The sequence below is a fragment of the Protopterus annectens genome, chromosome 1.part2 (genome assembly GCF_019279795.1).
Source record: "Protopterus annectens isolate FY-2018-M chromosome 1.part2, PAN1.0, whole genome shotgun sequence".
Classification (NCBI taxonomy): Eukaryota; Metazoa; Chordata; order Ceratodontiformes; family Protopteridae; genus Protopterus; species Protopterus annectens.
The window spans coordinates 83,237,200-83,264,383 of NC_056727.1; positions in this window are offsets into that span (position 1 = coordinate 83,237,200).

Sequence of the window (27,184 nt, forward strand, 5' to 3'; positions counted from 1 at the left end):
GATCCATGCACTCGTGTAAGTGCTTATAGAGTGCATTTGTGCAGGTTTCAGCAGTTGTAACTGTATTGTCCATCTGCATGGGTGTTATGAAGTTCACCACTTCTGTCTTAAGAAGCAGGAAGTTGGCTTTGGAGAAATCTTTTACCATGGTTTCCTTAATGGGGGGTGGGGTGGGATGTGGATATCAAGGATGATTAGCTTGTGGTCGGATCTGACCAATGAGGAGTTGACTTCAGGTGTGGAACACCGGTCACTTATGTTGGTAATGACTAGGTCTAGGATATTGTTTCCCCTGGTGGGGCTGTGGATAAGTTGATCCAGGGCATTGGAGTTTATGAATTCCAGAAAGCATTGTGTGAAGAGTTGGTACATGAGTGGTTTTCCCAGTTAATGGTAGGATAGTTGAAATCGCCCATTATTAGGGTGTTTGGTTGAACCCTAATATTTTCCAGTACATCAAGAAAGGAGTGGAAATCCTGGGGCATGGTGGGGGATCTGTAGCAAGCTACAATTTGGATTGCAGTCTTGCCCAGAGTTAGTTGCACTTGGATAACCTCAGATGCATTATGCTGAGCAACTAGCCTGGAGGTGTGGATATCCTTAATGAATATGGACACACCTCCACCTTTGGTGTTCCGTTCCAGGTTACATGGCCGAAAAGTGTGGTGTGAGTTATAGCCTGGTAGTGCAGGGGTGCTCTTTGGAGCCTTGAACCAGGTCTCAGTCACTGCACAGATATCGATGTTCTCCATTTTATGGAGTGCCTTAAGTGAGTGCATTTTGAGATTTAGACTTCTAGCATTGAGTAGCATTACCCTCAGTTTTTGCTTGCCTGTACCTTTTACGGTGGTGAATTTGTCATTTGAACCTTGCCGAAAAAAGGAACTATAGGGGCGGAAAGAGCCTTAGCCAGTATCCGGAATCCCAGGGGGTGACAGGTGCAGGCCATCTCTGGCAAAGCATTGTGGTCTGTCAACCATGTCATCCCAAGCAGACAGATGCTGGATCCCCTTAGAATGACACCAGAAGCTTAGCCAATTGTTGAAGTCAATCATTTTGTCCTTGTACTGCGGTATCATTCTGGGCGATGGCAGAATGTTACTCAGGGCTAGGGTTATACCTGCTTGGGCTACAAGATCGGAGAGTTCTTCCATGTCTCTTTTCATGTAGTCCAGGGAGGTACATCTCAGGTTGTTCACCCCAACATGGACAATGACAGAGTCATATTTGTACTTGTTGTGGAGTGACCTGAGTGTGTGAGTTATGTGGCTGATCCTGGCACCCGACAAACAGCTGACAGTAACCTTCTCCTTGTTTACCCTGGTGAGTGGGACATCAGTGAGCCTGACTATAGAGTCACCTATGACTAGTGTGTTGGATACGTTGTTTTGCCTTATTGGCTGTGGTTGAATGGCACACCGAGTCTGTTGGCTATGTGTCATTGGGTTGTGTTGGGGGCTGGAAGTTGCTTGCGTTTCTGCTTTGGAGGTCTCTGTTGCTTAGGCGATTATTATTGAGAGCCTCTGCAAATGGTTTTGTGTTTCTATGTGTGGATTTTGGTGGTGTAGATTTAGTGAGACTATGTGAAAAGTGTGGTGTGGTGCAAGTGTTTACCTTCTCCTCGAATGTCAAATTCAGTCTTGGTTGGAGAGAGCTTTACCTCTAGTTTGGCTAGATAAGTGCATTTCTCACAGGTTGTAGTGTTGGGTGGTAGGAAAAGAGGTTTGTCTGTGTACATGAGGCAATTTCTACATTGCCCCAAGATGCCCAGATTCATCAGATAGACAGGAGAGAACACTGGGAGCTGACCCTTGGACATGCCTGAATAAAAAACTATTTTCCTCTAGATAAGTAAGGAAAGTGAGTACAAAAGCTGTTTTTCTCTAAGCAAGTGAGGAAAGTAAGTGCAAAAAACATTTTCCTCTAGGTAATGAGGAAGGTTGAGTGCTATAGTAATTAGTAGCTTATCTAGTGCTTACAACAAGTTCTGAACAAGTGCTGAGCACTAATAAGCAAATTCAAGTGCTAAAACTAAGAATCTGTATCTGCACTAGACTAGTTACAGGAAAGAAACAAGTGCAAATGCGGGCTTTCAAATCAGAAAGCTGAGAGAGATGGAAAAGATAGTCCAGACGGCCAATAACTACAATTTCTGGGCCAGAACCACTCCTTATGTGGTAGACAGGTTACCTAGTGCTTACCACTCCCACTGACAAGCTAGAAGGCTTCCCTCCAACACAAAAAGGCTGGGGGGGGGGCTCAGAAGCTTAAATATAGTCCTGGATGCAGCAAATCTGTATCTGGACTACACTAGTTACAGGAAAGGTAGGAAACAGGCTTACAGGTTTTTTTTTTTTTTTTTTTTTTTGTTTTTTTTTTGTTTTGTTTTTTTTACAGAAAAGTAGCTAAAAAGCAGTAAAAACAATTCAAATGCAGTGCAAGCTAGCACACTTGAGTATGTAGCAATATTAGACCAAACACAGTTTAAAAAATGCAATTAAATTAAAAATGACTAAAAACAAGTTCAGAAGGAGTGTATTAGGTAGAATGGGGTAAAGAGATGGGACTGGGGGGAGTGTCCCAGATCAAACCTACAGTGGTGTGGGCAACTGCAAAAACCATCAAATTTAAACAAACCACAAATAGGGAGGGTGGGTGGGACAAAACACTTTCAGCAGAGATCTGAAAAACTATACAGTGAATCAAAAATAACAGTGCACAACTCTGAATAAAATTAGTCCAGCAACAATTTATAGTACACAGTTCTGAAGAACCAAAAAAATATACTTAGCTCTGTATATTTCCAGATAGTTTGAAAAGAGTTCTGTTAGACACAGGTTCCAGCAATGATATGCAGGCTGTTAACTAACAGGGTCTATTATTATGCAAGTAATCCTTCAGATAGTCAGAACTTAAGACACAGCAGAAAATAGGGGGAGGTGGGACAAAATCCTAGATAGAGCAAAATCCCAAAAAGGGGAGGCATCTCTGATCAGTACTAACAAGAAACTACGATCCCTCATAAAATTATCTAAGGCCAGCTTCGAAAGAAAAATTGCACAAGACGCTAAAGATAATCACAAGGCCTTCTTTAGTTATGTCAGGAACCTGGGTGGCAACTCCCAGATATGCTCTGAGTTAGTGCAAAATGACAAAAAATACACTGAACCCACAGACATTGCCAACATCCTGGCAGACAGGTTCAGTGCAAACTTCCCAAAAGAGCAAATGTCTATCCCAACAGAGTGTAGCCTCCCTGACATCACAGATGCACAGGTGAGAGCTGCCCTCTCCAAAGCAAAAAACACAGCATCAATGGGACAGGATATGTACCCAAGGAATGGCATACAGCAACAGTGGTCCCACTCCACAAAGGTGGTGCCACAACGGACCCCGGAAACTATCGCCCTATAAGCCTGATTAGCCTGGTCTGCAAAGCTATGGAGCGTATCATCATGGAACTCATAAACAAAGACATTGGGAACCTCCAAACACTGGGTCCTACCCAATTCGGCTTTGTTAAGGGCAGATCTTGCCTCTTGAACCTGGTCAACTTCTTTGAAACAGTCACCAAGGCCATAGATGAAGGGAAGGTAGTCCACACAGCCTACCTGGTCCTTGCAAAAGCCTTCGACACAATACCCCACTCAGGCATCATAAATAAGCTCACCAGCTTAAATATCAACCCCTATGTCACAAGATGGGTTGCAAACTGGCTCAGAGATAGAACCCACATGGTCAGAATTGCAGGTGCCATATCAGACTCTAAACCAGTTACAAGTGGTGTCCCACAAGGCTCAGTCCTGGGACCTCTCTTGTTTGGTATATATTCCTCTGAGGTACAGGCTAACACGGGAGGACTATGGCTGACCAAGTTCGCAGATGACTGCAAACTGGGTGACATAATTGACTCGCCGACTGCAAGCATCCTCCAAAAAGGTCTCACAGAGATGGATAACTGGTGCCAGAGCCATGGCCTAAAGCTAAATGCCAAAAAGTGCATAGTCATCCCCTTTGGGAAAAACAAAGTGCCCACAAATTACCACATAGGTGGTAATCCATTAAGTACGGAAGAAATAATTAGGGATTTGGGGACCCAAGTAGATAGCAATCTCTCCTTTGACAATCACATTGCCAAAGTGGTTAGAAAGACCTTCTATATAGCCCACCTTATCACTAAAGGGTTCACATCTAGATCAAGAGAGGTCATTGTGCCCCTCTACTCATCACTCATCAGGCCCATAATTGAATAAAATGCCACATTTGGGATGTACCTTACCCGACACCTGCAGCAACTGGAAAGACCACAAAAGTACCTCACCAAGAGGATCAAGGGACTCAAACAGATGCCCTACGCAGTTAGGCTAAAGAAACTCCAGCTCTACTCAGTTGCTTACCGCCTACTCAGAGGCGATCTGTGCCTGACGTATAAAGCCATGTCCAAACCAGAATTAATGGACATGCTCCACCTCAGGAAATCCAAATTCCTTAGAGCTACACGCTCCAGGAACTTAAACCTCAGCACAGAAATAAATAGGACATGCTGGAGGGACAGATTTATATTCCAGAGGCTCCCCTCACTCTGGAAGAAAATCCCAATCCATGTTAGGCAGAGCCCCTCAATGACCCTCTTCAAGAGAAATCTTGACGAGTGGATGGGAGATTGTAGGTTTACCCCTGGGATCTCTTCTGTGTCCCTACTAGACAGAGGCACAGTAAACTAACCTTAAAAGGGCTATCTTCTGTGACCTACTATACAGAGGCACAGTCAACTAATCTAAAAGGGTGGCGAAAGCCAAACACACTCTGGCTAGGCTTATAAATGCCCTAGGGCAGATAGCCTAGTATCAACCTATGAACACTTTCACCAGTCATCTGAAAAACTATACAGTGAATCAAAATTAACAGTGCACAACTCTGAATAAAATTATTCCAGCAACAATTTACAATACACAATTCTGAAGAACCAAAAAAAAATACTTAGCTCTGTATATTTCCAGATAGTTTGAAAAGAGCTCTGTTAGACACAGGTTTCAAGAATGATAATCATTACAATCCCTGAACTGGCTAGAGCTCCCACAACACCTAACTTACATACAACTAGCCACAGCACACAAATTCATCTATAATTCCTCCAAATGCCCAGCCCTGGCTTCACTTCTGACTCTTTATCAACCAAACCATTTGCTAAAATCTGAAAATCAATCACTTATCCAGGTTAAGAGACCTAAACTCCCTGTAGGCCAATACCTTTACTCTTTCACTGTAGCTAAATTCTGGAATGCCCTTCCACCTTCTGTATGGACTATAAATAATGCCCCGTCATTCAAAAAAATCACTCTACCAACATCTCTCCTCTCATTGGCTATGCCCTTGCACCATTCCCAATTACTCAATCAACTGATTACTAACCTGACTCATCTCTCAGCTACCCACACTCTTCTTCACTCTCCCTATTGTGCACTCACCCTTAATCACAGCACAGTGTGCCTCACCCTGCCTCACATGGTGTGTAAATAATGTGTAAGTGCAGATTATCATTATCTGTCTGATCTATTGAATACCTGCCAAGCACCTGAGTCTTCCTCAAAATGTTGCTATACATTGCCTATGTTACTGTGTCACTTCTGACTCCTAGATTATTCTATTGTATATTGTTAAATGCTGTTATTACTCTTGTACATTGCTAAATGCTGTTACTAACTCTCTAAACAATCTCTTAATTATGTACATTTTTTTTTTTTGGAGCTTTTCTCCCTGGGCCTCCACTGAAAAATGGGCTCATTTCAGCCCAGTGGACTTTCCTGGTTAATAAAAGCAAATAAATAAATAAATAACTTTGCAAAAATATGTGCAAGTTGCTGATTCGGTGACTGGAAGCTCTACATTGCATTTTAACTGTATTTTCCAACAGAACTAAGAGTTATGTTATGTTAACAGTCCCACTGAATAGTTAAGCAGAAACTACATATCTGGCAATTACATGATGTACATTTACTGTTAGTTTTGTTATGCAAGTTGAAAACACACCCACTATCAATTTTACTTTAGTGGAAACCCAGCATGAGGAAAATCAAAGCTACTACTAGTTTCATTGCTTAAATGGAAACCATGCACATGTTAATTGGAAGCTACCACCAGTTTTGTTATGGGATGTGTGCATGTGGAAATTGGAAGATGCACATCCACTGCCAGTTTAAAAACACATTTTGAAAAATGTGTCACAAAATGTAATTAATGATTCATAATAAAAAACAGGCAAACAACCAGCTGGTAAACGTAAACTGTTCCACCAAACAAGTAAAGGTAGCAGCAAAGAAAAATATGGTAGCAGTTGTACAAAGTATAGCTCCAGACCACATAAAATAAACCAAGAACTTTAATATTCAGTAAAAGCTTTCACCACTGTACGTGGCTTCTTCAGACCATATACAAATATAAAAACACACACAAAGAGGTTTATAAAGCTGTCCCTGTATACCTCATTAACCTGAAAGACCACTCCCAGTCAATCAAGCTACTATAGACACACCCTCTTTTAAAAGCATCAATACATTCATTTACAGTACATAGTATTACTCTTAAAATACAGTTCTTATAGCACATTAAAAGTCCATTTCAGCAGTCAAAGCATTCATAGGCATCTACAAGCATTTAATATTTGGAAACATTTCAGAACATTGCTTCTGTCAGCAGCATGTCAAATGCAATATATTATGCTAAGCATCATTATTTAAACAACAATGATACTGAAAGTCTCTGTTCATTATATATTATTTGCTAGAATTATGTTTCTCTATGTTATCTGCTTTGCTTCAGATATATGCTGTTACTTAAAAATTATTACAATAACAAATCTAGGTCTAGCCTTCTATACATTCCTACTACTTCTAACAGTGTAAATAGAGCTGCAGTTTAAAATGCAAGCAAGTTACCCATGCCATGTGTTCAAACTCCATTTTAAAAATCAAATTCTTCCTATCACATTGTCGACTGTTAAACTTGTCCAGCGAGTGTGTTCCACTTATGATATACTTATATTACACCCTCATTGTGTTATATTCTATTTCCAAAAGTTAGAAATGAAAAAAGTGTGTTCGTCATCATTGCAGCGCCTCTGTGCATGTACAATGACGTCATCACACTCGACAGATGCTCTGTTTACTTCTTCCCACTTTCTTCATTTAATTACAATAGACAACCAAGTATTATAAAATATATATCATTGCTAAATGATTTAGGATACATCAAGTCACAAATTCATATATGTAAGCAGTTTTAAACAAGGAAAGTTTATGCTTTTCCCCATAGAAACAAATCATACTGTTGCATTTCTGTCTTTCATATGTCAGTCAAATATATATATAATATAAACACTCGACACATTGTATGAATACATCAAGGCTCAACTTCAAACAAATATAATAGACAAATTTAACTCTTTAACAGACAGTGATATATAAATAAATATATATATATATATATATATATATATATATATATATATATATATATATATATATATATATAGCACACATACTCGTATAGGTTCATAGGTAAGTACTAGGCTATCTGCCCGAGGGCATCTATAAGCCTAGCCAGAATGTGTTGGCTTTCGCCACCCCCTTAGATTAGTTCCCTGTGCCTCGATCCAGCAGAGTCATTAGTTCCCTCACACACACACACACAGACACACACACACACACACACACACACACACACACACACACACACACACACACACACATACACACATAGAGATATGAAGTCCAAGGAGAAAGTAAAAGAAGGACTTATATAGAACACATGTTATTTTTTACGAGATTGCAAGAAACTCAAAATAATAGTCCACCTATCTTGAAAGAAAACATATCAGTACCACTATTTTTTTTTCAACAACAATAGTACATTCTGGACTTCCAAGATGGCTGCACAGCACCCTGATCAACAGCTTAATTTCAGTTTTCCCAGTGTAAAAAGAGAAACTGAGAGATAAGGGCTGGTAATTCTCCCAGTTTTAGTAAAACTAAGTTACTGGCTAGTAAGTACACTGCCTGTATTCCAGCAAAGAAAATTAGAGAATCTAGAAGAAAATCAACTAGAAAAGGTGAAGACAAAATACTGTCTGAGAATAATCATGCAGCTGTTCATGAAAAATCAGTTCAAGCTCCTGCTTTCATACAAGCGGTAGCTTCTGGTAATTTAGAGGAAAAATAAATCAAACATACTCAGAGATGATTCAAATAAATGAAACACTGAAGGAGTTTATCAGCTCAAATAAAAGAAAAGGCTAAAAAAATGGAAGAAGCTTTAAAAAACTATTCAGATAAACTGATAAAACTGCAAAAATCGGAGGTCTGAATGACAAAATGGTTGGCTGATTATGAGACTTAAAGGACAGAGCACGCAATGAATGCCTGAGATTTTCTGCTGTACCAGAGAAACTGAGGGAATGAACTGCATTCATTTTATGATAGCATAAATAAGCAACTAGACTGGTATTCCACAGTAGGATTTGTTAATTGAAAGGCACATTTTGTGCTTGCTCCAAACCTGGCTATGAGAAAGCAACCGAGACCTGTATTAGTAGAGATGCAGTCATACCAGCAGAAAGAGCTGATCCTGACAAAAACTGGCAGAAAGGCAAAGTATTAAAAATTGCAGATAGTGGACTGTTTGTGGAAAGACAGGTATGACCCTAGCCCTGAGTAGCATCCTGCCATCACCCAGCATAATATAGCAGTACAAGTACAAAATGATTGACTTTAACAATTGGCTAAACTTCTGGTGTCATTCTAAGGGGATCCAGTATCCATTTGCCTGGGATGACATGGTCGACAGGCCATGATGCTTTGCCAGAGATGGCCTGCATCTGTCACCCCTGGAATTCCTGATACTGGCTAAGGCTCTTGCCGCCCCTATAGTGCCATTTTAGGCAAGGTTCAAATAACAAATTCACCACTGTAACAGGAACAGGCGAGCAAAAACTGAGGGTAATGCTACTCAATGCTAGAAGTCTAAATCTCAAAATGCACTCCTTCGAGGCACTCCTTAAAATGGAGAACATCGATATCTGTGCAGTGACTGAGACCAGGTTCAAGGCTCCAGAGAGCACCCCTGCATTACCATGCTATAACTCATATGACACTTTTCGGCCATCTAACCTGGACCGGAACACCAAAGGCGGAGGTGTGTCCATATTCATTAAGGATATCCACACCTCCAGGCAAGTTCCTCAGCATAATGCATCCAAGGTTATCCAAGTGCAACTAACTCTGGACAAAACTGCAATCCAAATTATAGCTTACTACAGATCTCCCACCATGCCCCAGGATTCCCACTCCTCTTTTCCTGATATACTGGAAAATATTAGGGTTCAACCAAACAACCTAATAATGGACGATTTCAACTACCCCACCATTAACTGGGAAAACTACTCATGTACCAACTTCTTTGCTCAACACTTTCTGGAAGTCATAAATTCCAATGCCCTGGGATCAATTTATCCACACCCCCACCAGGGGCAACAATATCTTACACCTAGTCATTACCAACATGAGTGACCGGTGTTCCACACCTGAAGTCAACTCCTCGTTGGTCAGATCTGACCATAAGCTAATCACCCTAGATATCCACATCCCGCCCCCACCCCCCATTAAGGAAGCCAATTTCATGCTTCTTAAGACAGAAGTGACGAACTTCATGACACCCATGCAGATGGACAATACACTTATGACTGCTGAATCCTACACAAATGCACTTTATAAGCACTTACACAAGTGCATGGATTGTGCTATCCCAAACAGAACCAAGATGCTATCCTCCAAAAAAAGGAAGCCAATCTGGTGGTCCCCTGCCATAAACAAACTCTACAAGAGAAGGAAGAAACTGTTGCAAAAGACAGTAAAATCCCATGAGTGGAGTGGTCAGCCTCAGTAAGAAGCTGAGATCCCTTATAAGAGCCTTCAAAGCTAGCTACGAAAACAAAATTGCCACTGATTCTAGGGACAACCACAATGCATGTTATAGTTATGTCAAGAATCTCAATGGCAACACCCAGATCTGCTCTGAGTTACAGCCTAATGGCATGAAAATTACAGAACCAACTGATATTGCCAAAATCCTGGCAGATAGGTTCAGTGCTAACATTACCCCCCCTCTCACCCCCTAAAGGGCCCATATCTATACAGGAAGAATGCAGAGTTCCTGTAATCACAACTACACAGGTAAAAGCTGCACTCTCTAAAGCCAAAAACACAGCATCCATGGAACCAGACAACATCCCAGACTGCATTTTACACAAACTTCAGAACGAACTGGCTCCCCACCTAAGCACCATGTTCAATCATAGCCTCACATCAGGCTTTGTGCCCACTGAATGGAGCACAGCAACAGTTATCCCACTCCACAAAGGGGAGCCACTACTGATCCCAGGAACTATCGCCCTATAAGCCTGACGAGCCTGGTCTGTAAGGCCATGGAACGTATCATCATGGAACTCAAACAAAGACATTGGTAACCTCCAAACTCTGGACCCCACCCAGTTCAGGTTTGTGAAAGGCATATCATGGCTTCTGAAACTGATTGACTTCTTTGAGGCAGTCACCAAAGCCGTAGATGAGGGTAAGGTGGTTCACACAGCCTATCTTGATCTCGCCAAGGCTTCCAACACCATCCCCCATCCTGGAACTATAGCTAAACTCACTAAACTAGGTATAAATCCCTAAATCACAAAATGGGTTGCCAACTGGCTCACTGACAGAACCCACACTGTAAAAGTTGCAGACTCCAAATCTGACTTCAAACCAGTGACAAGTGGAGTACCACAAGGTTCAGTCCTGGGACCTCTCCTGTTTGGTATCTACTTCTCTGAAGTACAGACTAGCACAGAAGGCCTCTGCCTCTGGCTAACAAAGTTCACAGATGACTGCAAACTAGGAGCCATAGTCGAATCTACAAAATGATGTGGACATCCTACAGAAGGACCTCACTGAGACAGCTGCCTGGTGTCAGAGCCATGGCCTCAAGCTCAATGCCAAAAAGTGCATTGTTATCCCCTTTGGTAAAAACTCTGTACCTGTGAATTACCACATAGGCAGCAGTCTACTTAACACCGAATGTGTGATAAGAAACCTTAGGACCCAGGTGGACAGTAGTCTCTCTTTTGATAATCACATCACCACAATAGACAGGAAATCCTTCTACATGGCACACCTCATCACAAAAGGGTTCTCATCCAGGAAAAAAGAGGTCATTGTTCCCTCTACTCGACACTCATTAGACCCATTATAGAGTACAATGCCCCTTTTGGAATGTACCTCACAAGACATCTGCGGCAGCTGGAAATGCCACAGAAGTACCTCACAAAGAGGATTACTGGCCTCAAACAGATGCCCTACACTCCATCTCAAAAAACTCCAGCTTTACTCTGTAGCATATCACCTACTCCAAGGTGATGTCTGCCTAACATATAAAGCTATGTCAAACCCAGAGCTGTTGGACATGCTACACCTAAAGAAATCCTAATCCCTCTGAGCTACACACTCTAGGGACCTAATCCTTGTCACCACAATAAACAGGACATGCTGGAGGGATAGATTCCTGTCCCAGAGACTTTCCATACTCTGGAACAAGCTACCCACCTATGTCAAGCAAAGTTCCTCATTAGCACTCTTCAAGAAAAATCTTGATGAGCGGATGGGAAATAGGAAATACATCCCGGGGAATCACTTCTGTGGCTCTGCTCGATAGGGGCACAGGAAAATAACTTTCTTGGGTGGCGTAAGCCAGGGAACCTTGTTGGCTAGGCTTATTTAGGCCCTAGTACCTATCTATGAAACTATGAACCAGTAAGAATAGAAGCAAATTTATTCCAGCAATCAGGGAATGTCGAGAAGCAGATGTGAGATTCAAGCTTCTTTATCCAGCTGTATTCAGAATCAACATTATTTTTTGATACAGAACAGGCCAAAGAAGAAACATAAAAGTTTGCCCATTAAAAAGTGACTTATAAAACAGAAGGTTACTCTGCTTCTCATTCTTCTGATAATAAAACTCATAGAAAGACTTTGTTAGTGAAACATTTCCCAATATTCTAAAGGAAAATGCTCAAGAGAAAGAAAAAAACATGAGTTGACAAGAAGACCAGAATCTGGGGTTGGGAGATAGATATGAGGAGGAAGAAGACCAGTAATGCTGCAAATAGTGAATAAATGTGAGATTATAAAGCACAAGCCACATTTCTGAAACATAGCTTTACAAAAACAAGTGGTTCACAAAGATTAGATTTCTGTTGATGTTAAACTTGTGAGGGACTGAAAAGCATATACCCCACACCTTGTCATTAATGTTTGAAGGACACTAAAAGGAAAAAAAAAGAAAGCAATTGCAACTAAAACAGTTTTTGTTCGTAACTATATTCATATAAAATGTTTCATGATATAAATTGCATGTTACCATAATAAAACATTTTCAGTGATTGTTGCATGTGATAAAAATATGGAAGTAAACAAGTACTTTTTTCTTTTTTAATTTTAAGAAATGTAGGCATTACAATGTAAATAGAGAACAGAGACTGGACAAAAGAATGTTTAGGTCAATATGCTGTAATCTTGGGCTGTTTGGATGAGGAATGCAATGCAAATGTGCACTGATTATAATATATGTAGAGTTGAGATGTTTTCTCTTAGTTTTGCATAGGTGAATGTCTGGATTAATGCCCTTGGTTTCATCTAATAACAAGTCTTTTGTGTGAAAGCAAGTGGGCTTTAAAAAAATAAGAGAACACCATGAATGTAATCAAGCATTTTCTTTAGCAGATAATTGTTCTGTATGAGCTTAGAAGTCTGCAGTTGAGGGCAGCTGTAAATTCTGTTCTTATGTTTCCATTGAGACAATATCCCTGGATGCCTTCTAAACAGCATGAAACGTGACCTATCAGGCCCTCTGGAATTGCTATTTAACTGCAGCCTCCAAACAGGCTTTGTGCCACATGAATGGAGAGCAGCAACAGTCATCCCTCTGCACAAAGAGGAGCCATCTACAGACCCTGGAAACTACAGACCCGTGAGTCTCACTAGTCTTATATGCAAATCCATGGAAAGAATTATCATAGAAATGATCAGCAATGATATAGTAAACCTCTAGACACAGGACTCAACCCAATTTGGTTTCATCAAGGGCAGATCATGCCTACTTACCCTGGTGGACTTCTTTGAGAAGATCACCAAAGCAATGGATTGGGCAAAATGGTTCACATTATCTAGCTTGACTTGGCCAAGACATTTGACAAAATACCCCACTCAAGCACTTGCAAGAGGTTAGGTACAAATTCATACATCACCCACTTGATAGGCAACTGGGTCACAAACAGGACCCAGGAAGTTAGAATTGGGGAGTACACCTCTACAAAGAGGCCAGTCACAAATGGAGTCCTTCAGGGATTGGTCCTTGGACAACTCTTTTTTTGGCATTTACTTCTCTGAAGTCAAGGTCAATGCTGATGGTCTCTGGCTGACTAAATTTTTAGATGATTGCAAATTAGGAGCTGTCATCGAATCCCTCACCAACACTAATATTCCCCAGGAAGGGTTGACGCAAACCAACAACTAATGTCAGAGCACTGGACTAAAATTAAATGTCAAGAAATGTATAATAGTGTCCTTTGGGAAGTCATCCACCCTGGTAACTATCATATTGATGACACACTCCTTAGAGGTGACCCAGTAGTCAGGGACTTAAGGACACACATAGACAGTAATCTAGCCTTTGACCATCACATGTCTACAGTAGTGAGGAAATCATTCTATGTTGTGCAACTTATAAGCAAAGGTATGACATCTAGGTCCAAGGAAGTCATTGTTCCACTGTATTCGGCATTCATCAGACCTATCTAGTACAATGGCCCCTTTGGTATGTACCGAACCAGGCATGTCCAACAAATGGAATCTCCACAGAGGTTCCTCACTAAAAGAATGCAGGGTGTAAGTAAAATGCCTTATGCAAATTCCCTCAAGGACCTATCCCTGTATTCTGTCTCCTACAGACTGTTGAGGGTAGATTTATGCCTGGCATACAGGGCATTGTCAAACCTCACTCTGATAGACCTCCTACATATCCACAAAACAAACAGCACCAGAATTCCCATTATAAAGACTTAAACCTCACCTATCATATAAATAGGACCTGCAGGAGAGAAAGGTATGTATCCTAGAGACTACCCCATCTCTGGAACAGGCTCCCCATCCATGTGAAGTAATCAGATGGGGAACAGGAAATTCGTCCCTGCCTTGACACCTATGTCTCTAATGGACACTGTCAACCACTAAATGGTTAGTCTCCCAGACCTCTGCTTGTAAATGTTTCATCTCACAAGCCCCTGCTTACCAGTACTTGGAAAGAGATTTGAGATGCATGGCTAGCCTTAAAAAGCCCTTGTGGTTGTTAGCCTAGTAAACACCTATGAACCTATGAACTACAGATGAAGGCAATAAATCTTAAGAAGTCTGACATTGTTTGCTGAGAGAAACTTAAAATTAAAATCTACAAGGACAAACAGCTTAGTAAAAAATAAATTTTGAAATTATTGGAAATTAATAAGAGATAGCAGCTTTCCTGGTACCTAAATATTTCACTGCATTTATTAGAACAGTGTATAATTTAGTTTTATGTAAAGATCACCAAAGCACTTTTTCTTAAGGCTAAAAGTTAATGTTTCTGAAAGCATACAAGCTGGTTTTCACATCTGGGAGGGAAATAAAGACAAGCACAAATAGCAGTTAGTGTAAGTAGGAGCATAGGCTGTAACATCCACCTTAGCATGGCTAACCCTAATTTTAGGTTAGATAATGTTTGTGGGTACAGCTATCAATTTGGAACAATTATTTCTATTAGGAGGCTTAAGCTTAATTATTTAAAGATGTACATAGTTTTGTGCATTTGTTTTAAGTCAACAGTTTATGGGTTTTTTTTTTCTAGGATTTTTATTAAAACAAAAATTCTTGTAAAATGTGAGATAGGTTCAAGTGGAGATGACAAGAAACAACCATGTAAAGGATCAAACTGCCAAACATCAGTGGGTGCATGTAAAGCAAAAGCTGGAAATAGATATTTAAAAAGCTGTCATATTCATTAGTTGGGAATAATAACTTCTTATAATGGCAACCCTCCATATTATTTGGGAATGTGAATGGCCTCACAGATATAGACAAAAAGGCAAGAGTATTGAATTATATTAAGAAACACAGGGTACAAATAGCAATGCTACAGAAGACACATTTGGAAAGAAGTGAGCAGAAATATTTGATAAAGAAAGGATTTCAGGACGGATATTCAGTAGAATATCAAGGACAAAAGAAAAGGGGATTACTTATATTAATTGATAGCAAAGCTCCAGTAGTGCTAGAAGAGAGAAAAAGATAATAATGGTAGATATGTGGTAGCAAGGGGCTAATTAGCAAGTGAGGAGAATTACAGTGGCATGTACTTATATTCTACCTAACACTGCTATTATGGAGCTTAGAAAATTTGGGGAGAAATAATCAGCTTTCAGCAGGGAATATGACTAATTGAAAGATATAGAATTTAATTTGTAACAATGATGTTGTATCTAGGGACCTAGAAGGGAAAGTATAACAAAAGAGGGTAGATTTCTGAAGAAATTTATGAAACTATTTGGTATGGAAGATATGAATTCAGCAGTTGGAACTCAGAGAGAATTCACATATTATTCCCCACGGTACAATATATAGGGTAGACAACACAGAAATTATATTTCACAAGAACATGTACACCAATGAAGATAAAAATGCAGGGTAATGAAGTAAAATGAGGCACAGGTACTTCCCCACCTACCTGTTACAAAAAGAGGAATTTAAGGAATGGATATTAGAAATTATTTGAGAGTTATTAGGGACTATAGAAATTTCTTCAGAAGTTAATGAGTGGGATAAAATGAAACTGGAGTTTTAAAAAAATGAAGATAGAAATATCTTCAGAAGTTAGTTAATGAGTGGGATAAAATGAACGTGGAGTTTAAAAATAGGGTAGAAATAAAAGAAAAAGAGATATGGATAAGAAATAACAGGAATTATTTTGAATGTCTAAACATGTTTAAAGTATTGTAGAATAAAGTGAATCTCAGAGAACAAGAAGAGGCACAACTGCAGAGTACTAAATAGAAAATAAGGAAGTATCTGGATAATATCTATGAGTTTATAAATATTACTTTAAGCAGCTGTATTTTGATAATAACTCCAGAGCACAAAAATGTTTAGCTCAATGGCTTGGACAACAGAAAGTAGAAAAGATTGTTGCCAAACTTATGGAGCCTATAACAAAAAAAAAAATAACCAGAAGTCCTACAAAGGTATAAGAGATAATTCAGAAATTTTATGAAAATTTGTACAAAGCAGAGAAATGTGGAAATCAAGAAAGAGTACAAAGGGAAATGTTTATAAAAGACATAAGTATGCCAAGGTTAGGGGTAGATGAGGCTTAAAAATTAACAGTTAAGATAGGAGGAGATGAGGTAAAAATTGTGATGTATAATTAATCTTCTGGAGAGTTTCCAAGAATACATAGAATTATTGTGGAAGTTTGGGGGCTAGGCAGGAAAAAAGTGATAAAGATCTGGAAATTTTTGTTTAAGAGTATTTTAAAAGTAAGGCAAGCACCAACATCCAGGAAGATAGGTTGGTGGCTGTAATGCCTAAAGATGGCAAAGACCCATCAGGCCCAAGTTCATAAAGACCCATTTCAATTTTAAACCGTGATTATGAAGTGATTGTGTCTATAATAGCTAAAAGAATTGCAAAGTTGCCAAAATTGAAAGATATGAATCAATGTGGTTTTGTGGAGGGGAGGCAAACAATTGAGAATATTAATAGAACAGTAATGATCCAGAGAAAAGCAGAATGTATTGCTGTTGTTGGTGGGTCTTGATGCAGGGAAAGCATTCAACAGATTAAGCTGGGATTTTATGAGTAGCAAAATGGAAGCATTTGCATTACCCTACACAATAATAAGGTTAATTGGGAGGATATATGAGGGAATGGAGGCAAAAATTTAAAAGGGAGGGTTTCTCTGATATGTTGCATCTGAACAGAGGAACCAGGCAGGGAAATAAGGGACTCAAAAATTTAAGAATATAATTGGTATGGTAATCAAGAAATGCTGGCTTTATTTGCATATGACATTATTTTGTACCTGATAAAACCAGAAAAGGACACCTCAGTATTGTGAAACATCTTGAGACAGTTGCCAGTTTTTTGGGGATATAAAGTAATGAAGATAAAACAAAAGCTGCAGCTGTAAACTATGTGCCCACACATGAATTAGTTCAGCAAAAACCCATATTTATGGGGACACGATAAAATAATGTATTTAGATAAGTTGATCCTTCCAATAGTACTAGGTGAAAATTGAATTATCATGGCCTTTGTAATAATGTAACAACTTTAAGCAACTTAAGTGCGGTTGCTAATAAAATAGCTTATCTATATAACAGACATGTACTATACATTACAGCGTACAGCCTTTACTATACAAGGTTTGCTTCTCAATACAGATACAGATGATGATTCTCCTTTTACCTCGGAATTATGTGTTCCTACAAGATATCAGAACCAGCAACATTTAGTCTTACAGTCTTTTTATACAGTTCTTCTCACAAAACCTGGATCCATCTGTCACTTTGGTATTTGCCTGATGTCATGCAGTCTGATGACAAGCTGAATTTTGTTCTGTTTTAAGGTGAATTATGTGGCAACCTTCAGGGCTTTAGGGAGTTGTCCTTGTCTCCGGTAATCCTTGCAGCTGTACTAGTCACAGAACAATTATTACAGTATGGATGCCAAATATATACAGTAATTGGCTACTCTATTTTTTTCTACTTTTCCTACTTATTTTCAGCTAACAAATTTTTTAACCCTTTAATATATATATATATATATATATATATATATATATATATATATATATATATATATATATTCTAACAAACAGAAATGTACATGCACTATTGTAATTGTTTAAATGTATATATTCTAACATGTCTCCCTTTTATTTTAAAAGCACACAGTTTACATTGATATGTATTTTTGATTAGATTATAATTTTCGTCATGATTTACAAACACACACTAGGAAACAAAATCCTTATGTTTTTCTGATGCAGCAGGTAAAAAAACAATTCCAAACAGTAAGTACAATGATAACAAACATTACTACCAGAATTGGATGTATAATCCAGTTTAGCAAATTTTCTTCCCTTTGCAGACCATCCTGTAAAAATGTCTCAACAATTATGGGCTGTGTGTTTGTTTCAGTTTTTTCAACTAACATGATTAACTTTTTTTACAATTACAGAATTTAATTTATGACTTAGAATTGTTTTATCAACCTTTTGCAACTGTTGAATTAACTGTTTACTTTCATTTATGACTTTATGTAATGATTCTAGGGAAAATTCTACATTAATCATTGACAATGCTTGTAGGTTCCATTGAAAAGACACTGTCACTTTGCTTTCTGGAGTAAACACATGTCATTATGCCATGTCAGATGTGTAATATTGTTAAGACAACATTCAAAAGGACATTATTTGGTAAATGTTAAACTTTGATTTGTTACAATACATACAAACTGTGGGGCTGTCTCTGTAAACATTTCAAAACTAGAAGGCAAAATTGTCCATTTACATCAATTTACAGAATGTTGTAAAAAACATGGCTCATATACAGTGCTGACCACACACCAGTCTATTAGCTGTATGAGTACAATGTTCAGTTTTGTGAGTTTTATTCTGTAAATCAGGATAATTTCCCTCTAACTGGGGTAACCAATACTGATGTGGATATAATGGTGGCCCAAAAACCAGTGGTAAAACTATATCTTGGCACATTACCTTTGAACTTGTTACATTATAATGTATAACTTTTCCTGTACAATATTTACTTATGCATTCTGTTTGCTGCCCATGCATTTCAATCCAGTTGGTACCTGGAACCCATTTTTTAAACATGGTTCTCCATACATATTCAGTATTGGACATTAACTTAATTTGCACTGAATTCTTCTGAATTTGTACATACAAAAACTGCAAAGTACAAATTTAGTAACATTAACATCAAACCCTAACCTGCTTATCAAAGAGTCATTAAAACATTGCAAAAAGTCTTTTTGAAAATTCATATGTCTCTTCTGTGATATCCATATAGTAGGTAACCATGCTGTCTGCAAATGTACAAGTTGTGAAATATTTTGGCCTGCCAGTTTTAATCTCTTTGCCAATATCTCTATATCAATTGAGTTTAATGCACCCAAGCCAATTTTCAACCCCCCCTAAAAGAGTATCATACCCTACAACCAGTAGTGTCAGGAGAGAATAAGATATTTCACTCCCATAGCTCCATTTTAGACTTTTCTGAAGTAATGTTTACATAATCAGTACCAGCTTGAAAGAGTGCCCTTTCTCCTTGCAGTATGCAGCATTTTATAGCTGTATTGCTTTGTAAGGATACATTTGCTTTACATTGTGAGAGCTGGGCATATACCTGTCCTCTGGCTGTCTTTCAGACTGTGACACTCTGCTCAAAGTAAATGCTTTTAATGTGACATTTTTGTTCCCCTGGACAAGAAAAATTACCTTGAGTTCTATTTGTAGTATCATTTACCCAGTACAACTTTATATTAGCAATATTACTTCTGTATGCCTTTTTGCCAGGGTCTCTGCTATCCCTGGTGCTATTATACAATTACAAAAAACTGTACAAAACAAAATAGATATTGGTCTAGATAGTGCATGCTTAAAAACAGATATGTTTACATTATTTACATTTGCTGTTGTCTGCCTTTTGCTCTTTTGTATTCCAAACGGGTGCACTTTAGGCAGCTTCATTTTTATCTTCTGAAAAGAAAATAAACTCATATGACTTTTGTGACTTAATTTCTTCACTGCTTTTAACTACTCTCATTTGATTTCTATGGACTAGAATTGTTCTGTTTTTTTTTTTTTTTACCATTTGATAGAGTATCTGGAATGCTAGTTTAAAATGTTTCTGAGTAAGGCATTTGTTTTTTATTATTCCAGTGTAGCATGCTTTGTAACCTTGACTGTGTGTAGAAAGTTGCCGAAGTTTGCTTTATGACTTTTACTGGCTTTGTCTTTTGCAGTTCTTTTTTAAGCTGGGCTATTAAAGTATTGTGCTATAAATTAGTCTCTGTCAGCTCAGCTAATTTATCTTTTCTATCCTGTAACTGCTGTTTAAGGTCTGGATTTTCTTTCTTTAACTCTCCACTAACCAGATTTTTCTTGTCTTGTAACTGCTGCTTAAGAGTTTCAATTTCTTCCTCTATTTCTACATGGGCTGTCCGATATTTATCAGTAATTTATTCTGCTGACTCTAAAGCTCCTATGCACTTTGCAAAAGTCTTTGTATATGTTGTCTAAACTTTCTGAACTCATTTTGTTTGTCTTTTAGAAGTTTATTAAAATTTTCTGTCAATTCACCATGAACCTAGGCCCTGTCCTTATCTGTTTTGTGCTGTGCAGTGGCTTTATTCCTCTTTTGTACATATTCTCTAAAGGGTGTAACAAGATCTACAGGAGATTCTGTTAATAACTGATTTCACTGCTGTTTTAACTCTGAAATTAACATTTCATGTGTGGTGACAGGACATAACTGTTTAATATCTGGATGTAATATAAGTGTATCACCCTTATTTGGTTCTTTACCATCAGAAGATTTTTCTTTACAGTTTAACTTTTTAACAGAACTGTACTTTTATGACATTGCACACAGAAAGCAGTTTCTTATGACTTACACAATAAACATTTACTGTCCTACCACACATTCTTTTGTTTGAGATACCAGTCAAATGTTGTAATCCATTTGCATAATGCATGACTATCAACTTGCCCTAATAAGGTTTTACATTTGCCAATATGCTGTTTATACCAACATTCCATTCTGTCCCAGATTTTATCTGGTCAATCTGATACATTGAGTAAAACTTTATTTACATTTTCTACTATGACTCCTAATGGTATCCATACCATATGTGACACAGAAAAAAAGCCTTACCACACAGCAAATAGATAGGCAATCAAGCTGTTATGTTGTAGATGGTTGGAAAGTTTATTGTAGTCACACAAAAAGCTGGTGAACCAAAACTGTCAGTTGCAGCTTTGAAACGTTGGAATTCACCAACCTGGAGAATTCATTGCACTGTGACCTTACTGCATGGCACTCTCACTTTGGAGTCAGATGTCTGAAACTATACTGCTGCATGCTGTATAAAACCAGTGTGCTCCTGTTTAGGAGTCACTCATAAATTTTAGTTACTGCACCTTTACTAGAGTGACCCTATGCAAGGCACTACTCCTCCTGTGCTCAAATACAGGCTAGGCTCACCACTGAAAAATTAATTATTATGGCACTTTGTAATACTGTGACAACTTTAAGCAACTTAAGCACATTTACTAATAACATAGCTTATGTATATAACAGATGGCACATACTATACATTACAGCTTACAGCCTTTACTGTACAAGGTTTGCTTTGCGATACAGATACAAATACAGATACAGATACAGATACAAGTGATGATTCTCCATTTACCTCTGAACTATGTGTTCCTGCAAAATACCAGAACCAACACCATTTAGTTTGACAGTCTTTTTATACAGTTCTTCTCACAAAACCTGGATCCATCTGTCATTTTGTAATTTGTTTGATGGCATGCAGTCTGCTGACAAGCTGAATTTTTTTCTGTTTTAAGGTGAATTATGTGGCAACCTTCAAGACTTAGGGAGATGTCCTTGTCTCCAGCCATCCTTGCAGCTGTACTATTCAGGAATTCATTCTTATCTGCAGTTTTATTTGCAGCTGTACTAGTCATATAATGGCATGCAGTCTGCTGACAAGCTGAATTTTTTTCTGTTTTAAGGTGAATTATGTGGCAACCTTCAAGACTTAGGGAGATGTCCTTGTCTCCAGCCATCCTTGCAGCTGTACTATTCAGGAATTCATTCTTATCTGCAGTTTTATTTGCAGCTGTACTAGTCATATAACAAGTATTACAGTATGGATGCCAAACATATACAATAATTAACTACTCTACTTTTTTTCTACTTTTCCTGCATATTTTCAGCTAAGAAAGTTTTAACCCTTTTTTATATATATATATATATATATATATATATATATATATATATATATATATATATATAGTTTCACTTCATATCATCGATAGCTCATCTCATCGAATTTCAAAACAACGAGACCAAATCATCGAAAATTCAAATCATCGAAAACTCATAACATCGAATCTCAAATCATTGAAAACTACAAAGCAACTATAACATCCCAGACACTGTTAACTATCCCTAGCACCCCCCAAGTGGGAGTCTCCACCCCCACACCCCCAAAAATTAAATATACCAACTCGAAGGTCGCACTACAGTGGGGTTAGGAAATTACCTTTTCCCCCACTGTAGTGCAACCTTGGAGTTGATATATTTAATCTACAGGGGTATGGGGGTGGAGCCCCCCACATGGGGGGGTGCAGGGCAGCTTTCCCCCCTGCATAAACGTAGTAAAAACTCTGTGGGATGTTATTTCTAGTTGCTTTGTAGTTTTCAATGATTTGAGATTCGATGTTATGAGTTTTCGATGAATTGAGTTTTCGATGATTTCATCTCACTGTTTTGAAATTAGATGAAATGAGCTTTTGACGATATGAAGTGGAACTATATATATATATATATATATATATATATATATATATATATATATATATATATATAGTCTAACAAACAGAAATGCACATACACTACTGTAAGTGTTTAAATGTATATATTATAACACTAGGTGGTTTAGGATTATCTGATTTGAAGGGATATTTGGGATACACAGTTAAGGCTCATATGCATAACATAATCAGTAAGCTATAATTCAAAGTAGAAATGGATAGTAATGAAGCACAGGGAAAATTTAAGAAATGAGGTCCGAGCAGGATGTTGTATGCAGATCCTTAAAGAAAATAAGAATGGCTAGACAGATTATTATATTCATAAAGTAGCAGAAAGTACTATAAGTACTAAGCCAACATGAGAATGGAGATGAGATTTTACCAGTAGGGATGACTGCAATTAGGGTTATGGAGAATAGACAAGAGGGGGGCTGGAATTTACTGAAGAAAATCAGAAAAGGAACACGGCGTTGGTAGCAAATAACTAGAGAGGGAAAGGTAATAGTATGGGAGGAGGCCAAGATGACATTTGGACTGCAAGCTAGAGACTGCCTTCCATGTTAAATATTGATAGAGTATAGACAAAGAGGAAGAGATAGAGGGATTCTAAGTAAAAGACCTGTTGTGGTAGAGTTGTTAGTTGAGTCTAGAACAGAAGCTGATGTCAAAAAAGGGATAATTAGTAGGGCATATAAAATATTGCATGATAGCTATAACAATTAATCAGAGAAGTTTAGAAAAGATTGTGAAGAGAGTTTAGATAATCAATTCTCAAGGAAACAGAGGGAAGATATATGTATGGCTCCCTAATATGCAACAAAGTCTAGAAGATTTAGAATTTTTGCTTGGAAGTGTTTACATAAGTACTTTTATACCCCAAGCAGACTCTAAAGAATTGTTCCTCAGGTCGATGACAAATATTGGAGGTGTAATGTGGAAGAAATACATAACTGGGGGCATGTGTTTTGGGGATGTAATGAGTTGTCAGACTTCAATAATTCCCTACAGAGTCCTCTTTCAGAAATATTGGGTGAGCAAATGAGTGTAACTAAGGAAATGATTTGTTGAGCTGGGATACAGGATCTGAATTGCTTGGACATAGTAAGGCTTGGTTAAGTTTAATTCTGGTGGCTGCTAAAATGCAATTACTGGAAACTGGAAATTAAAGTATATACCAACTGTATTTGAAGTATTGCATATAAAGAACTATAAGTAGGGGCTTTAGAAAAGGATAGGAGCAAATTGCATAGAAAAAATGGAACCTTGGAAACAATACATGCAGAATTATGCTTTGGAGAAGGAATAAGGTTTAAGGAAAGGCAGAAGTTGAAGAATTTGTGTAATGTAGGATTGATAATTATATAAAAGAATATCCGCAGGATTCAAGAAACTCCATGTAGGTTTCATGCAGAGCCTACATGGAGCATTTCCATGTACATGAAGTTGTGCCTATGACGGTGCCTCGCAATGCATATTAATGAAGTGTGGTGCACTTAAACAAGGCTTCTCGGTACACAACAGTGTTTTTATGGCTGCAAAACCTCTTCTGGAATGCAGATAGCATTTGTATGTAAGGTTGCTGCCTTCAGCACTGCAATCATACCTGTCAACCTTTTACAGCAAGAAATCTGAACAAAGCTATAAATAATGGAAGGACAAAGGCCAAAAAAATAGGGGCAGATTATAAATACTCCTCTTACAAACTTAAAAAGCTGATAGAATAACCTGTTTTGCATTAGCATACATTTTTTGAAGGGTATGAAATCTGAATCTCAAATGTCTGTCGTTGTTTTCTGAATTCAATCCTCAATGATTTGCCAGTGATTTGCCAAAAATCCACACTTTTATGAGAAATAGACCAAAAATATGAAACAAAAATCTGGACAGTATGCAAAAATCTGTACAGTTGAGAAGTATGACAGCAGTTGCTTTCCCTTGTTCAAAATTTAGCAGGGTCCTAAACACTTTTAAATTGAGAAAAATCATTCAAAGGACCCTGCCATAGATATGTCATTCTGCATTTATTAATTTCATATATTTTATTGTTTTTCATTTCTCTTTTTTACTTTATTTTCACATTTCTGAGATGCTTAGCTTGTTTGAGCATCCTGAATTTTTTTTTTGTTTTTCACATGTTTATGCAATGCTTAGCTTGTTTGCATGACTGGACTATCCATGTATCAGACAGGATCCAGACAGCCAAAAATAGAAACGGGATGCATTCAGTTAATACCACTGGGCATTGCGCAAACCCGGTAAGTGATGCTGCCTGGCGCTAACCCAGTCAAGTTAATAATGGATACTAATATAGGGGATGTCATGTAACTAGACCCATGGCAATAGATGGTAAGTCAAGGTCTGGGGTGCCAATGGTTCTGAGTTCTAGTACAGAGTGAGCACATTTTCTTTTACTGTGTTGACATTGCAGATTATACAAATGAAGTGCAACATAGCCAAACCTTTTCTCAACCTTCCTGTGGCAAGAGCTGTAAGTTTAGGATTACTGTACACATGGTCCTGGGTTTGAAAACCACATATTCCATGTACTTTTAATGTTTTTTATCAAACACTTTTATTGAATTATAACTTGTGAAATAGGCAAATTTATATTCATTTAAAAGTAATCAAACTATTGTTCCACGTCATGTCATATTTACTCTCACTCATAACACCTGACATAGTGTAGCTGATATTTATATGTATGAGGGCTGAGACACTAATATTGTGTCAGTTATTGACCTGTTCATTTATATGGGTATTGTGCATATATTATCAAAAGTACGACTGTGGGTATAATGTGTACTATGTTCATGCAAGTATATTTCTGCAATCTCATTTGAATAACAGACCTACACTAGTGGCTGTATATCAAATATCCTTGGAATTGCATTGCTTTGTATGTTTGCTTTTTTTTTTTTTTTTTTTTTTTTTTTATTGCTCACTGTTCCACATCTCTAACCATCATGCACCCTGGCTTACCATGTTTGCGTGATGGTAATCAGGGCACAACTTTTTCAAATGTAGCAAAAAACAGACAGTGCACAGTGTCAGTAAGCACAATACATACAAATGGTGGTAAAGCATATATTTAAAGTGGAATTGGTGGGAAATACTAATTATACATTGAACCTGATCTTTAGGAGACAGGACTGGTGTTGGAGAGGGTGTGTGATTTTCAGCACAAAGTTTGTGTTTTCAGGAGTCAAACGTTTTTGTTGGGCTCCTAGTTAAAGAGCATGTCCCATGCCTTTTGCAGAGGGACTATTCAGGTTCTCAGTATACGTCTGAAGCCTGGACTAGTTCAGTTAGGGCTTTGACCAGTGTGGCAGCTATCCCACACACTGATGATCAGTGTTGTCATCATTATGACAATCTCCATAGGAGGAAGATGGATATCCTTGATCAGTGGATCAGGGAATGTAGAGCTGGAAACACTCCACAACTGTGTAAATATAAAATGCATTGACCAATTGCAAAAGTTATAGCTGAATATAGTCAAGACTGGTATTTATAATGGCATTCCATTTTGTTTTTCTTTTCCACAGCTGCTGAAGAAAGGGCCGCAAATGGAAGGTCTCATGGAGCACACCTGGCAAGGATGAGAGACGCATGTGGTATGTATGCATATAAAAAGTACTGTTATTGTAGCTTTAACTGTTAAAGATGGATTACTTGTTATTTCAGACAGTTGTATGTAATTGAACATGCATATCTCAACTGTAAATAAAGTATGCATTCCTTACTCTATAGCATAAAGCAACCATTTCACATTCTCAAATAACAGTGAGCAGGTGTGTATAAAGTGTAAAAGGAAAGTATGCATGCATTGGTCGTAGTCGAAAAGAAAAGTACAGTATTACGGTAGTCAGCATCTGTGGATTCAAAGACCACATTTCCCAAATAGTGTTATGTTTTCATCATTATATGCACAATACTGTTAGTTAATCATCATTATAGCAAGTTACTTTCAGACCTCAATACCTCTGGCATAAATGGCCTGCTGTCAAGTGTAACCATGAATATGTGCAATATATGCACACATGAATGATTGCTAGCTGCAATCTGATCAGTACTACAGTGTCCATCTGTTAGTAACTGGGTAGTCTTCAAAGTAATAAAAAAAATTTTTACGAGTTGATAGTGTTAAAAGTAAAATGTAACAAAATAGAGTGAAATAATTATAGAACGCTTTTTGTATATTTACTATGAAGTTAGTAATGTTTTCTTGTTTTTTTTTTCTCTCACACCACCCCTTTTCTTCTTTTTTATTGTTTAATTTGTTTTCATTTTGTTGTTTGTGTATAATTTTGTATACCTTTGTTTTAATTTATTATTTCTAATTTTGTTTGTATTTGTTGTTATATAATTTGTTTTTGTTGTTTTTATGTTTCATTTTTTTGTTTTCTTTGTTCATCTATTTTTTTGTGTGTCT